Below are 14,565 nucleotides of genomic sequence, written 5' to 3'. Positions count from 1 at the left end.
CTCGGTTGAGGCTTAGGCTCGCAACATTTTTGATACGATGATGTACGTACAGTATCGGACATATAAAATGCACCAAAGCCGTTTTCCCATACAAAATGGTCAACTTCAGAAAGCTATATCTCCGCCGGTTCTCAACCGATTCTTTTCATTTCTTCTGTGACGAACTACAAATTACCTCAATTTCTGATAACTATTGAAAAAGTTGTGTGAAAACTTTTGGTTTAAAAGTTACAGATAGGTTGAATTTTGACATAAAAAATGGACCTAGACACAAAGTGATTTAGCAGAAAAACTACGCGTCGTAGCATCTTGGTGTCTTCAGCGCATTTGTTTATTGAGTGATAAGGACCAAATGCGCTGAAGACACCGAAAAGATATGACGCATATTTTGTCTGATTCATCACTTTTTGTCTTGGTGCATTTTTTATGTCAAAATTCAAACTATCTGTAACTTTTCAACCAATAGTTTTCACACAACTTTTTCAATAGTTATCAAAAATTGAGGTAATTTGTAGTTCGTCACAGAAAAAATGAGAAGAATCGGTTGAGAAACGGCGGAGATATACTGCCCATAAATGCATATCAGTCCCACTAGCAAAACAACGCACCTAAGAAAAACGCGATAGAAGTCGTGAACACTTTTTTGCAGTTTAGTGTCCACATTAAAAGTCGCGGAAATGTTTGTTCTCGATTATTTGAAAAGTTGTGGTATTTCTGCTAGTTCCGAGGATGAGTGCAGGTTATTGGCCGATGGCGACCCGTTGGACAATGACGCGGGCTCTGAAGACAACTTCGCTGGCTTCAACAACAAGGACGGCTGTGACCGCAATGCTGGTGGCGACGACACCTTTCAGTTTCCACCGAAGGCGTGCTCTGAACATTGGGTAAGCTATTTGAAATCTTTGGAGGACACCGAATATGCGACGGGGACTGATGAAATGGACTCAGACGGAAGTTATACGGCCATTGATGAACTCGCCAAAAACGCAAGAGAACAAAAAAGAATTGAAAGCGAGATACACCGTCACCAATAAGCGCCTTTCATCACACCAACTAATGCTTGTCGATTATGGGTGTATAATGAACTGCGGACTTAACATCTCGAAGGACCACCGTATTCGTCTCAACACGGTGCGATTCACGAGAGCAAACCAGCTATATTTGCCAGAGCGTGAAACAAGTGGATGTTCAAAGACGGCGGCGTCGCTACAAGTACAAGAAAAAATAACACGCTTATGATCTGTGAATATCTGCAAGATTTAATTAAGATTTATGTTTCGACCAATTGAACTCTAAAAAGTTGTAGCATTAAGGGGACGAATTGTGGGTAAATATATTTCCCTTACTTGACTTCCTAATTAACACAATTGCTCGCGAGTCCTTATCACACAAGTCGCGAGACTGACATGCGTTTATTAGTAACGTGGGACAGACCAAGTTCGATGTTGTTTTTCACATTTCTAGAACAAACGTACTGTTTTCTTATAATACCATGAAAGTACATACAATTTAATGAAGTTTCCCGTAACTAACTAAAAATTGACGAATTTGTTTATTCAGTTAACATTTAAACTACGCTAAATCAATAATTTCACGTTACAGTTCTTCATCCTCGGTTGAGGCTCACGCTCGCAACATTTGTTCATTGAGTGATAAGGACCAAATGCGCTGAAGACACCGAAAAGATATGACGCATAGTTTGTCTGGGGTCTACCCCGTTTGGCATACAGTCGTTTGGCATAAAGTCGTTTGGCATAATAGTCGTTTGGTATAACAGTTGTTTGGCATAATAGTCGTTTGGCATAATGGTCATTTGGCATAATTTGAAAAAGAAGATACTGCAAAGGTACAATAATATACGGGACCATAAGATGCGTCATAAAATATCATGTTCCTTCTTTTCTTGTTGGACACATTTTTGTAAAAATGTGCTATAATATTCCGGACACAGTGGCCCCGAAATTTATGTATGATGCCATTCCAATAAAAAAAAGCTTTATTATATATTATTTCCTTGAAAATGAATTTGAGAAATATGTCTTATCAATAACTGACAACGGAATGTACGATCGTGAGCAGTTTATCGACACCCCTTTGCTTAATGGAAGAAATTTGATCAAATTTCATGTTTTTCACAATTATGCCAAACGGCTATTATGCCAAATGGCGATTATGCCAAACAACCGTTATGCCAAATGGCATTATGCCAAACAGCTATTATGCCGAACGACTGTATGCCATACGGCATTATGCCAAACGGGGTAGGCCCGTTTGTCTGATACATCACTTTTTGTCTTGGTGCATTTTTTATGTCAAAATTCAACCTATCTGTAACTTTTAAACCAATAGTTTTCACACAACTTTTTCAATAGTTATCAAAAATTGAGGTAATTTGTAGTACGTCACAGAAAAAATGAGAAGAATCGAAATGTCGGAGATATAGCTCTCTGAAGTTGACCATTTTGTATGGAAAAACGGCTTTGGTGCATTTTATATGTCCGATACTGTATGTACATGATCCATTTCATGCGGAGACGAATCTTTTTCGACCTCGATGTGTATATCAAACGCGAGTCGAATAAATTGGTAAACTTACTGCCTAGTGACAAGACAACGTGGATAAGCTATAGCACGGGATGCGTTGATATTAGCAGACTAGAAGATCATCAGTGAAGCAAACAAATTGACTGGATCTGTTGAAAATCGTTCAACAGCTGTCAAACCCGGCTCTCCGCCCAAGATCTTTCCAGGGAAGCTGTTTTCTTCCATGGCTTTACGCGGTCGATACTATCGTATGTCGCTTTCAAATCAAAGAAGAGATTGCGCGCTAGGACCAGTTCTTCAACTTACTTTTGATAACGTTACGCTAAATGGCTGCTTTATTCCAGCTTCTCGATTGTCTCACACTATCAAGATCCTGCTCCATTTGCTAAAACCACCTAGCTTGTTGCGTCCCTCTTCGTATTGTACCGGCGTGTGGCTAATTTTGAACTGAAAACGAGCCGAAATTGAACGGAACCCGAGCGTACTTTGAACGCAAACCAGGAAACAAAGAACTTCTGAGCAAGAGCCCGTCGTTGCTCAATAACGCCTCGTTCAGTTCATGATCGGAACTTTCACGTGAGAAACAAATGGAATGATCGCCGTAAATTTTCATGAATAGAGAAATATTGAGCCCTTGATGTTCTGAATATCAAAAACATAACTTTGACATAGATTTTTGGAGTATATCAGTAAAAAATAATGTCCAGTTTTGAGCCTATTTGCTGCTGAAAAGGAATCGCTCAAAAAAATTCTCTCTACCTTTGCCTTTCTTGGTTAGTGAAGAGTCTTCGATAGGCCATCTAACCAGGGATGCGTTACCTACATCGTCTAGAGAGGCTGTTTCCTTGGTGCTGACACGATACAGCATTGTCACTTTGTTCTGGTTCTCAATTCCTTCGGACATGCTACTACGGTGAGCCATCATGCGCTAGTGGGGTTTAAGGCTGCTGGGAAGGCCGTGATCCCGGTCGAGCTTCTTAAGCACGGAAGTGAACAGCTTTGCCAGTCGATCCGCCCAGTACTTCTGAAGATATGGGAGGACGAAGAAATGCCCACCGGTTGTTTGGATGGTCTCAATCAATTTACAAGAAAGGGCACAGACTGAGGTACGCCAATTACAGAGGAATTTTTCCAGCAGTATAAATTGCAGACTCACCATCTGTTTATTGATTTTAAGGCGACGTACGACTCAGTGAAAATAAATTAATTAAGGCAGATAATGTCTGAACATGGTTTTCCGGAAACTAATTAAGCTGATATGTGCTACCCCGCTAGCGCATGACGGCTCACCATAGTAGCATGTCCGAAAGAACTTGAAACTATTGAGAACCAGAGCTACAGGTCCAAAGCCCTGATAAAGGTGGATGGTTGTGATGGCTATGACCTTGGTCATCATGTAAAGAACAAAGTGACAATGCTGTATCGTGTTAGCACCGAGGAGGCAGCCCATCTAGCACGATGTAGGTAGCGCAACCCTGGTTAGGTGGCCTATCGAAGACTCTTCACCAACCAAGAAAGGCAAAAGTAGAGCAAACGGATTGATTTTACGACAACAGACCTGGCAACGAATAAAGGACAATGATTGGAAAGTTGGATCTTGGAACGTGAGAACTTTGAATGAACCCCGCGCGTGTTGGACTCCTGGCTCGTGAACTGCGGAATGTCGGCGTGAACGTGGCAGCTATCCAAGAAATACGCTGTCCGAGAACCGGAGAACGCGAATTCCGAGCGGTGGACCCCATCGCCAACACTTCATTGAAGTACCACATCTACTACAGCGGTGGCGACAGAGCAGAACGTGGATTTGGCTGCATAGTGATTAAGAAGCAGATGATGCGAATTATTCGGTGGAAACCGGTAAGCGACCGAATCTGTGTGTTGAGAATGAAGTGCAAGTTCTTCAACTACAGCTTGATCAGCATATATGCGTCAACGAACGATAAGCCCGATGACATGAAGGATGAGTTCTATGAGAGCCTGGATAAGGCCTACGGAGAGTGCCCAAAACAAGACGTCAAGATAGTCATCGGCGACGCAAATACGCAGATCGGGAAAGAAGATTTCTTCCGACCCGTCATTGGAACGGAAAGCCTTCATTCCGTTACCAATGATAATGGCCTGCGACTAGTAAACTTCGCTGCTGCTAGAGAGATGGCAATCAGCAGTACCTACTTCGCACGAAAGAATATCCGCAAACACACCTGGCGACACCCGAGTGGCGATGCCTGCTCCCAAATAGACCACGTGCTGGTTGATGGGCGACATTTCTGTGGATTCTGTGGTGACATGTCATGGATGTCAGCACCTTCCGAGGGCCTAATATCGACTCGGATCATTATCTCGTTGTAGCTAAATTTCGGGCGTGGTTATCCAGCGTCACGAGTTCCACAACAAACAGAATGCTGCGCTTCAATATACAACGCTTGTCGACTGATGAGGTAGCTGCACAGTACCGTCAGCAACTAGACGAGCAGTTAAGAAGAATCAACGTTGCTGGAGACGTCGACAGCCTGTGGGACCCTATCCACGAAGCTGTGACAACAACGGCGCGGGAAGTGATTGGCACTGGTCAACGACGAAGACGAAACGACTGGTTCGATGAAGAGTGACAGACATGGAGAATATCGCCAGAAGCCGTAAGATTGTGGCCGGTACCCGTCAGAACAGAGAGCGTTACAGGGCAGCGAGAGCCGAAGAAAAGCGAATCCACCGCAGAAACAAAAGGCAGCACGAAGAAAGTGTGGTAGCTGAAGCTCAAGAAAGCATGAACCGGAATGAGAAGGGAATTTGCTGACCGATAAAACGGCGGTGGCTGTCAGGTGAAAGGAGCACTTTCAGCAACTGTTAAACGGTGAAAATGGAAATGTAGCGAGGAACAGGATGGACATAGGAGAGGTTGAAAAGGCTATCAGCGAGCTGTAAGGCTGCTGGGAAGGACGAGATCCCGGTCGAGCTTCTCAAGCACGGAAGTGAGCAGCTTTACCAGTCGATCCACCGAGTACTTCTGAAAGTATGGGAGGACGAAGAATTGCTTACCGGCTGGTTGGATGGCCTCCTACGCCCAATCTACAAGAAAGGGCCCAGACTGGAGTGTGCCAATTACAGAGGAATTACCCTGCTGAATTCGGCGTACAAAATTCTGTCGCCCATCCTGTTTAACAGACTGAGACCGCTCAAGGAGTCCTTCGTCGGCGAATACCATGCTGATTTTCGCGAGGGCCGTTCGACAACGGACCAGATGTTTAGCTTGCGAATGATCCTAGATAAACTCCGGGAATATAACTTGCAGACTTGCTGGCTCTCTACGGGCACGAAGCGTAGACGTTGAAAGAGTCAGAACGGAAAGCTCTCGGTGTTTTCGAGCGTAAAGTGTTGTGGACAATACTCGGTGGGAATCTCGAAAATGGTGTGTGGCGCAGACGCATGAATCACGAGTTGTATCAAGTGTACAAAGATGCGAATATTAACAAGCGTGTAAAATACGGCAGACTTCAGTGGGCTGGTCGCTTAGTGCGAATGTCGGAAGAAAGAATTGCGAAAATAATACTCAGCAGGGAACCAGGTAGAGGTCGGCGGCTTCGGGAAGACCACGACTACGCTGGCTGTACGCAGTGGTAGAGGATCAGGCGACCCTAAACGTTTGGGGCAACTGGAGAAGTATCGCCCAAGACCGATGACGATGGAGCTCTACAATACGCCTTGGCCTGACGCTACGCTGCAGCCTTCAAGGTACAAGGTAAGGTAGGTGACGGATTTCACGCCAACTCGACAAAGGGATTGACAGCACCCCTTTAGAATTCAATGAAACTTTCTGGGTGTGAAGACTATGTGAAACTAAGATACTTTACATACTTTGTTTTTTCAAAATCGATCTAGACTAACATTTGGAAAGGGTCAAAGTTTTTTTTTTTACTTTTTTTATAAACCCGTATAACTCGAAAACGGTAAGACCTACAAAAAAGTGTTGTATGGGGGGCTGTCGTGAAATTTCCTGACGTTTTAGAAAAAAATGTTGAAAAAATAAAAACACATTTTCTACACTGAAAAAAATATGATTCAAAACTTAAGAGTCGATTTAAAAAAATGGCCATTTCAGATTTGATCATCCTCAAGCAAAAAGTTTCGTAATTAAATTTACTAAAAGTCGTCCATACATTGCAAATTGGGCATATCTAAGAGAAAAAAGTTTTTCTAACAACGAATTTTTCAAGTCCAAAACTGATTTTTTTTTTTCAAAGATTTTGTTCTAAACCGTCAAATATGATCGTGTTTTCAAGTGATAAATGAGTTTGAATCAGAAATAAATTGTATTTTTTATTGAGAATAGTTAAAAAACGGAATTATGCAGTGATTATGTTTTCTAAATGAAGGCAATCTATGGATTTCGCCTCTGCCTATGAGAAAATCAACTCCGTCTAACAATCCGACGGATTTTTATGGTTCGAAAGATTGCAAACATTGAAAAGGAACAACGTGATCCATACCCCAGTAAATTTTCTTCTAGAAAATACTACTAAACGTACCTGCGTTACAAGCCAGATGAATAAGAAATAATGTTTGTATTGTTATTTACCTAAAATGTCCGTTAACGACCTGAGTTACTCAACAATCACCGCGTGAGTGTATAGAAAGATAGGTATTTAACTTATAATTGTCGTTCTACCTATGCATATAACTATTTAAGCTTGATGTCAATAAAACTCTTTTCATTTTATCTAAGTCATTTGTGAAAAAAAGTTAAAGGTGGATCAACAAGATTTATCGCGCATTAAAATTTCGAGATGTTGCGCCGGTATAAACAATCCTAAGTGCAGGCGTAGCCAGTTGCGAAACTATTCACCAACAATGATCGAACACATACGTGCTATGGGATATAGTCATCAGCTTGATGAAACTATGCATATTTGTGAGTCATGTCGCTTAGTGATCAGGCTCCACAGAAGTCCGCCTAAGAAAAAACGACGTTCGGGTGGAGGCGAAGTGAATCAAAATCCACAACCACCAACAAGCGGTCAGACCTCCAATGAAATGGTAGGTAAGATAAATTTACTTTGCAGCACATTAAACGACAATGATTGTTTACATAGAACCCATATCAATATATTAATTCGACATTATTGTATATTTCAGAAGCAGTCCCGTCATGTTCATCTTTGCCATCCGTCCCATCAGCGGATGAATTACTAAACCCCTACAACGTGGAAAAATTCAACATTATTATTGAAACTTTGAATTTATCCCCAATCTCGTCGAGAAACATGAGGAGCTTGGACTATCGAATTAAAAAGTCAGTGGAGCTGTACGTCATGACATACTAGGCATGGATTCAATGGACATCGACAAGGAGGAGGCATTCGAGGAAATCATCAATCAGTTGAAAGAAAAATTCAACTCACCTGGTATTGACAGAAATGACCAGTTGAAAATATTATCGGTTCTTCCTAAGTCGTGGTCGATCAACAAAATTGTCGAGGAGTTCGAGGCACCAATTTACATGGTAAGACAAGTGAAACAACTTGTGAATGAACAGGGCATTCTATGTACCACAAGGGCTCGAAGTGGGCATGGAATTAGTGAAACAGATAAACAGGTTGTTATTGATTTCTTTGATAGTGATGATATTAGTAGGCCTATGCCAGGAGCCAATGACTTCGTTTCTGAGTACCGAAATGGTTCAAAAGCGTCTATTGATGATGTCTCTTAAAGAGACGTACATGATTTTTGAAGAAAGATGCCAAAATGTAGAAATTGATTTTACTTTGTTTACTATGTTGAGGCCTAAACATTGTAGGCTTCTCGATAGCACAGGAATTCACAATGTATGTGTGTGCACATACCACGAAAATGTTAAATTAATGCTTAACAGTTTAGGAATTGTCTCTCAGGCTGAAATTTGTGAAAAACTGTTATGCGATGATTTAGTAAGAACGACTGATTGTTTTTTTCGAGAATGTGAAAAGTGTAATTCCAAAGAAAATATTACAGGAGAACTAATCTCGCTTTTAGAGGAAAGCGACAAAGAAGATGTAGTTTTTCAGCAATGACTCACCACCGATCGCTGTAATTTAGAAACTATAATAAAGCCTGTTGAAGAATTTGTTACGTATTTCGTGGAGAAAGTTGATAAGCTAATAACTCATGATTTTATTTGCAAAGAACAGTCTTCTTTTCTACGAAACAAAAAAAACTCCTTAAAACAAGGTGAAATACTGGTAATTAGCGACTTTTCTGAAAATTATAGTTTTATCATACAAAACGCTGCTCAAGGATATCACTGGAATAATTCCCAAGCAACGATACACCCATTCGAGATTTACCATAAAAAAGATAATAAATTGGAAAACGTTAGTTTTATTATAATATCAGAAGTGTTGACCCATGATACAGTAGCAGTTCAGCTATTTATTTCAAAATTGATAAATTTTGTTAAACAAAAAATAAATTTCTCAAAAGTTATTTTTATGTCAGATGGAGCTGCAGCTCATTATTCGTGATCAAACGTCAACATCCCACCGCAAAATCGCTAGTGTTTGGAGGTGATTTTAACCTCAAAATTGCGAAATCATCACCTCCAAGTTAGTTCTAACACCCTCCGTTACATGGATTATGGTGGCGCGTCGATCGTCGCAAGTTTCTCGTTAAACAGTCAATAAAAATAAAAAAAAATTTGCCTGCTTATGTAATTTCAAGAAAATATATGGATTGGAAGCAGAATGGCACTTTTTTGCCACATCCCACGGCAAAGGCCCCTGTGACGCTATTGGTGGCACTCTCAAGCGAATGGCAAAAAGGAGCAAGTCTTGCAAAAGACTATGGAAACACAATCGCAACTCCGCGAGAACTATTCGACTGGGCAGTGAAACAAACTGATACATGTATCACCAAATTAAATTTCTGTTATATATCTAATGAACAGTATGTTAAAATGTCAGAGGAATCGATGGAATTGTTTGATAAGGTTAAAACTGTCCCTGGTACCCAAAAATATCATTGTTTTATGCCTATTAGTAATAAACAAATTGCAGCCAAACGGTATACTTTTAGTAAATTTAATTACCAAACTTTTTGCTTAAGGATGATTAAAATCTGAAGTGGCCGTTTTTTTTAAATCGATTTTAAAGTTTTGAATAATATTTTTTTCAGTGTATTTTTTTATTTTTTTAATATTTTTCTCAAAAACTTCAGGAAATTCCACGACAGTCCCCCATACAACACTTTTTTGTAGTTCTTACCGTTTTCGAGTTATACGGGTTTATAAAAAAAAGTAAAAAAAACTTTGACCCTTTCCAAATGTTAGTCTAGATCGATTTTGAAAAAACAAAATATGCAAAGTATCTTAGTTTTACATTCTTTTGACATCCAGAAAGTTTCATTGAATTCTAAAGGGGTGCTGCCAATCGCGTGTCGAGTTGGCGTGAAATCCGTCAGGTACAAGAAATTTCTCTCTGATTCTTTGCAGGAATTTTCTTCAGCAATTCCCAATTGGACTGACATTTCTTTTCAATTGCGTACCGCGATCAGAAAAAAAAGCGCTTCAGTGATTCCTTGCCGATATTATCCGTCCACGTCCGGAGCGTGGCTGGGTTCGATTTCCGGTCGCTCCAGGATTTACCTGGAACCAATACTGAACGCGTTCCAATACTGGAGTAGTTCAAAGACTCCTAGCGCTTGCAGGCCCTCTTCGAGCATTGTCCAAAGAGGACTATCGGTCTGTATGAAATATTCCCAGACAACCAAAATGTACGTATAACGAAATCACCTGGAGGCTTTATATGTGCAACATTTCACTTATAAGATGTCGCGAAAAGGCCTTCTACATACAAAAGTGGAGGCGATATGCGTGCATATATTATGTGATGATTAATAACATACAATGCGAGTGTATAAATATTCTACCGAACTAACCTGTGATCTTATGCGACTTAACTTATGATAACAAATGTTGATTTGACAGCTGCTACGAATTGATTCGACTTACTTTGTACGAGTGTACGAGACGAAACAAAATGTACAAATGAACTCAGAAAAGAAGAGTTTTATGCGAGGAAACTCATCAATCTGACGAGTTTATCCACGGTGTTTTGCGGGTTTGATGTAATTAGTATGAATAAATGAGTTGTGACGTGAACTATCATGCGATTTCTGGTTGTCTGGGTTAGGAATCGCATAAGAATTAGACGTTATTCTGTTAAATTGTCTAAAACCTAACAAAAAGACGTATTTCTATGCGGTTTCGATAAGAGGGAAATAAATAGGTACATATTGAATGTAGAACAGCAAATTTTCAATTATTGCATTTGCGACTCGTATGGTAATTTTCTCATACTCGGGATGTGCTCCGTATAATGAAGTGCATGCATATCGTTGCCCTCAACATCACCCGAAATCGCTCCTTCAATGTGCATTTGTCCCATTCAAGATCCATCCATCCAGCCCCCGAAGCTATTGCTGGCTGTCGCTAATGCTGATAATCCGGCTAACAAATTGCATTCAACATGCTTGTTGTTATGGGACCTTCCTTTAGCCTCGCTGTAACGTCTGCGGCTACAAAGCAAAGCCATGCTGAAGGTGTCTGGGTTCGATTGCCGGTCGGTCCAGGATCTTTTCGAATTGGAAGTTTCCTTGACTTGTTTGTCACACGATGTACAAATTCTCGCGTTGAGTATCATACAGGCGTATCTACAGGGATCGATTTCTCTTCGTCGATTTTCTCTTTGGCTTAGTACACGAAACTCAATCATTTTTCGGAACATTTTATGATGCTGCATGACGGACGACAATGACTAATTTCTATCAAATCAAAAACAGCTGTCGAAACCATTCGTCCGAATAAGTAATTTCCAAAAGAGAAAATCGACGAAGAGAAATCGATCACTGCAGATACGCCCTTATGATACTGAACGCGAGAAATAAAAAAAAGTCAATAAGCTTAGCTTAGCTTAGCTTAGCTTAGACTGACTACACATATCAATGGTTGCTATTCCGTGATAGACCGAGGTCAGTGAAAATGCACAAAGAATCAACTAGAAGATCGGCTGGGATTGGCCATAATCTTCTTCATTGTGCATAATTCAGTGCCTCTATTTATACAGGGTCAATAACGGCGCCGGCCACGTCCTTGCAGTCAGGTGGGATTGGGGAAAGGAATGTTAGTGTGTAACCTTTGCTATTTGGAGACCGTGTTTGCCTCTGCATCTCCACAAAGGTTACTGGGAGGGATGTTTGTTAATGGGGAGGATCGTTGGGTCACAGGATTCACTTTGATAAGCGATTAGACCATGATAAATAATTATTTGTGAGCTATAAATATGCTTATATGTAAATATAATATTTTCATTTGGTATGAACAATATCTATGTAGAGAAAAATTATGCCGACACTTGAGGTGACGAACCTTTCAAAGTTTGTTGAATAAAGTGAACCTTTCGCAAGTCTACACTCGTAGTGTCGAACCATTCAAAGTTTTTTTTTAATTACAAAAATAAAAGTAAAAGGAAAAAGGTGTTTTGAGAAAAAAAAAATTGTACGTAAATAATTTATGAATCAGAGTTTATGTCGACACTCACAGTGACGAACCTCTCATAATTTGTTGAAAAATCATATTTACGTCTCACCGTTGTAACGATCAAAGGTGTAATCATACATATTGTATAGATTAGAAATAGTAGCATGAAACGAGCTCACCAATTGATCCGTCATCCTTGAGCAGCAACAATCCACTTTCAGGTTCATTCGTTTGCTCGGCTATATAAAAACACACAGAGAAAATGGGCGCGCGACCCGAGAAGGAAAACAACTGACGACTGCTCTTGACGCTTTGCCCAGGAGCAAGCGTCAACGTCGAAAGATCAAAAAGATCTTATCGATCACGCCACTTTTTCATTTTCACTCGACCGACGCTCGACATGTTTGATCCTGCCCTCATCGCCGGCCCACGCAGGAACAAGCGTCAAGGTCGAAGGATCAAACACACCTAAATGATCACGTCACTTTTTCACTTTCACTCGAACGACGCGCGACATGTTTGATCCTGCCCTCATCGCCGGCCCACGCAGGAGCAAGCGTCAAGGTCGAAGGATCAAATACAACTCCCTGTAAGAATTCCTGAACCCTTCAGGAACAATAATTTGCGGGATTTCAAATGGAATAACAGAGGTAATATGTTTAGATTTCCTTAGATTAGTTCCTTAAGAAATTCCTGAACGAATGTAAGCTTTTTTCCTGGCGCATATTAGCGAACTCACCTTGCCCATGAGTGAATAACTTGCCTGATGAGTTCAAATTTACTTCAATAAAATTTAAAAAAAACATGGGGAACCCCGTTTTAATACAGATAAATAATAATTATTCTCTTCAGTAATTTCTAGCTATTGTATGTAGAAATCTCTGAAAGAAATTTTAGAGTTATTTGGAAAAATACTTACAGGCAACGCTGGAGGAATTTTATGAATAATCGGTGTTATTAGAAGTGGACAACCCCAGGAAAAATACTGAAAGAATTCCAGGGCAAATATGAAATAAAATTCTAAAATTCTAACCTCGTGAGAATATGCTGGAATATTTAAGAAGGAATTACTAAAAAACCCTCGCTAGAATCCCCTACATAATCTGTGGACAGATTATGCAATGAGCAATGATGGATGAAATTTCTGGAGAAATTCTGAAGCAAGCCTCAGGAGGAGCTTTTGAAGGAATCTCTTTGAGAACTCTTGGAATAATTCTTAATTCAGGCTACGCCGTTGTATCATGATACAAGCGGTTTACGTGATGTTGAAATTCATCGAGAAACACTTCTGATAATTCTGCGGAGGTTCCGAAAATATTCCTGATCAGATTAATCCAGAAACTACAAGTGTTGGGACTCTGGTCACACTGCGTGAGAAATTTGCTTCTCACTCAATCGACGGTGCTAACGGTCATTACGTTAGACGAGTTATTTCACGTTTCTGGCAACGCGGTCGGCACAGCTGATCGTGTCGAAGACCACCCAGCATACTCGGTAGTTCGCCTGCTCTCATTCGTAATAGACCTGCAAATGAAGAAAGTCATTAGAGAAGAAATAAATTGCATGTTCAAGGTTTAACTTAGTTTTTCAATAAAGTGAGCAGTTTGTTCAAGTAGAAAGTGGTGTGCCTTAAAAGTGGAAGAAATTGGCTACCTAGTGCGTAACTTACCGCGTTCAGTGTGCTGTTTCCTGATCGTCCTGCTGCTGCTGTTTTCACCCATCGACGATTTGCTCTGCCCGTTACCACCCACTCACACTGCAGTGATTTTCGGTGCTGTTCAACGTAGGGTGGTGCGTCGATATTGGACTGGCATTCCCGAGGAAGTGGAAATCAGCGGAGACACAACGTAGGGGTAAGCCGGAACATAAAATTGGTGCCGTGACCAGGATACCGACGCCATAACGACGTAGATCGGAATCACGTGGGACGATCCACTGGGCGCTGCCATATTGTTCGCGCCATACTGGCTCAAGGATTCTATTGATTCAAGGCTCGAATTAATCGGGCATCAGGTAATTACCTGTCCCCATCATTTATAAAGGTCCGCAGGTGCCCTTTAGATTCCCGTGTCTTTTCTTTGCATGCGATTTTCTTCGATTTCGACTGCCACTCGGCTTGAAGCACATCACCCCGGAAGCCGCGTCTGTGAAGATATTCCGTCTGGCCTTTTCGTGCTACCCAATCAACGCCATTGCGCCGTGGCCGTCCAGCGCCATTGTAGTGAGGTAGAAGCTGCAACCGAAGCCACGCCATCCCGCCTTTGAATCTCGAGCATTCAGTGGCAGTCTAGAACCACCAGCGTTCAAACCAGTCGATCTTCGTCATCATCTCAACATTCGTTCGCGTTGTACCGGCTCCGCACGTGCCTGCGATTAGCCGAAAGTGCCTCAAGCGTAAATTTCCGGATTTTTTCGAGCAACAACACTACGTGCGGCAATTTGTTGGATTTTCATCGCTTTTCGTCGTCATCGATTTCAACCTAGGCCATAATTGGTACATCTACCCTACGCCCGCA

The sequence above is a fragment of the Aedes aegypti genome, chromosome 3 (assembly GCF_002204515.2).
Source record: "Aedes aegypti strain LVP_AGWG chromosome 3, AaegL5.0 Primary Assembly, whole genome shotgun sequence".
Classification (NCBI taxonomy): Eukaryota; Metazoa; Arthropoda; class Insecta; order Diptera; family Culicidae; genus Aedes; species Aedes aegypti.
This window is presented reverse-complemented; position numbering follows the sequence as displayed.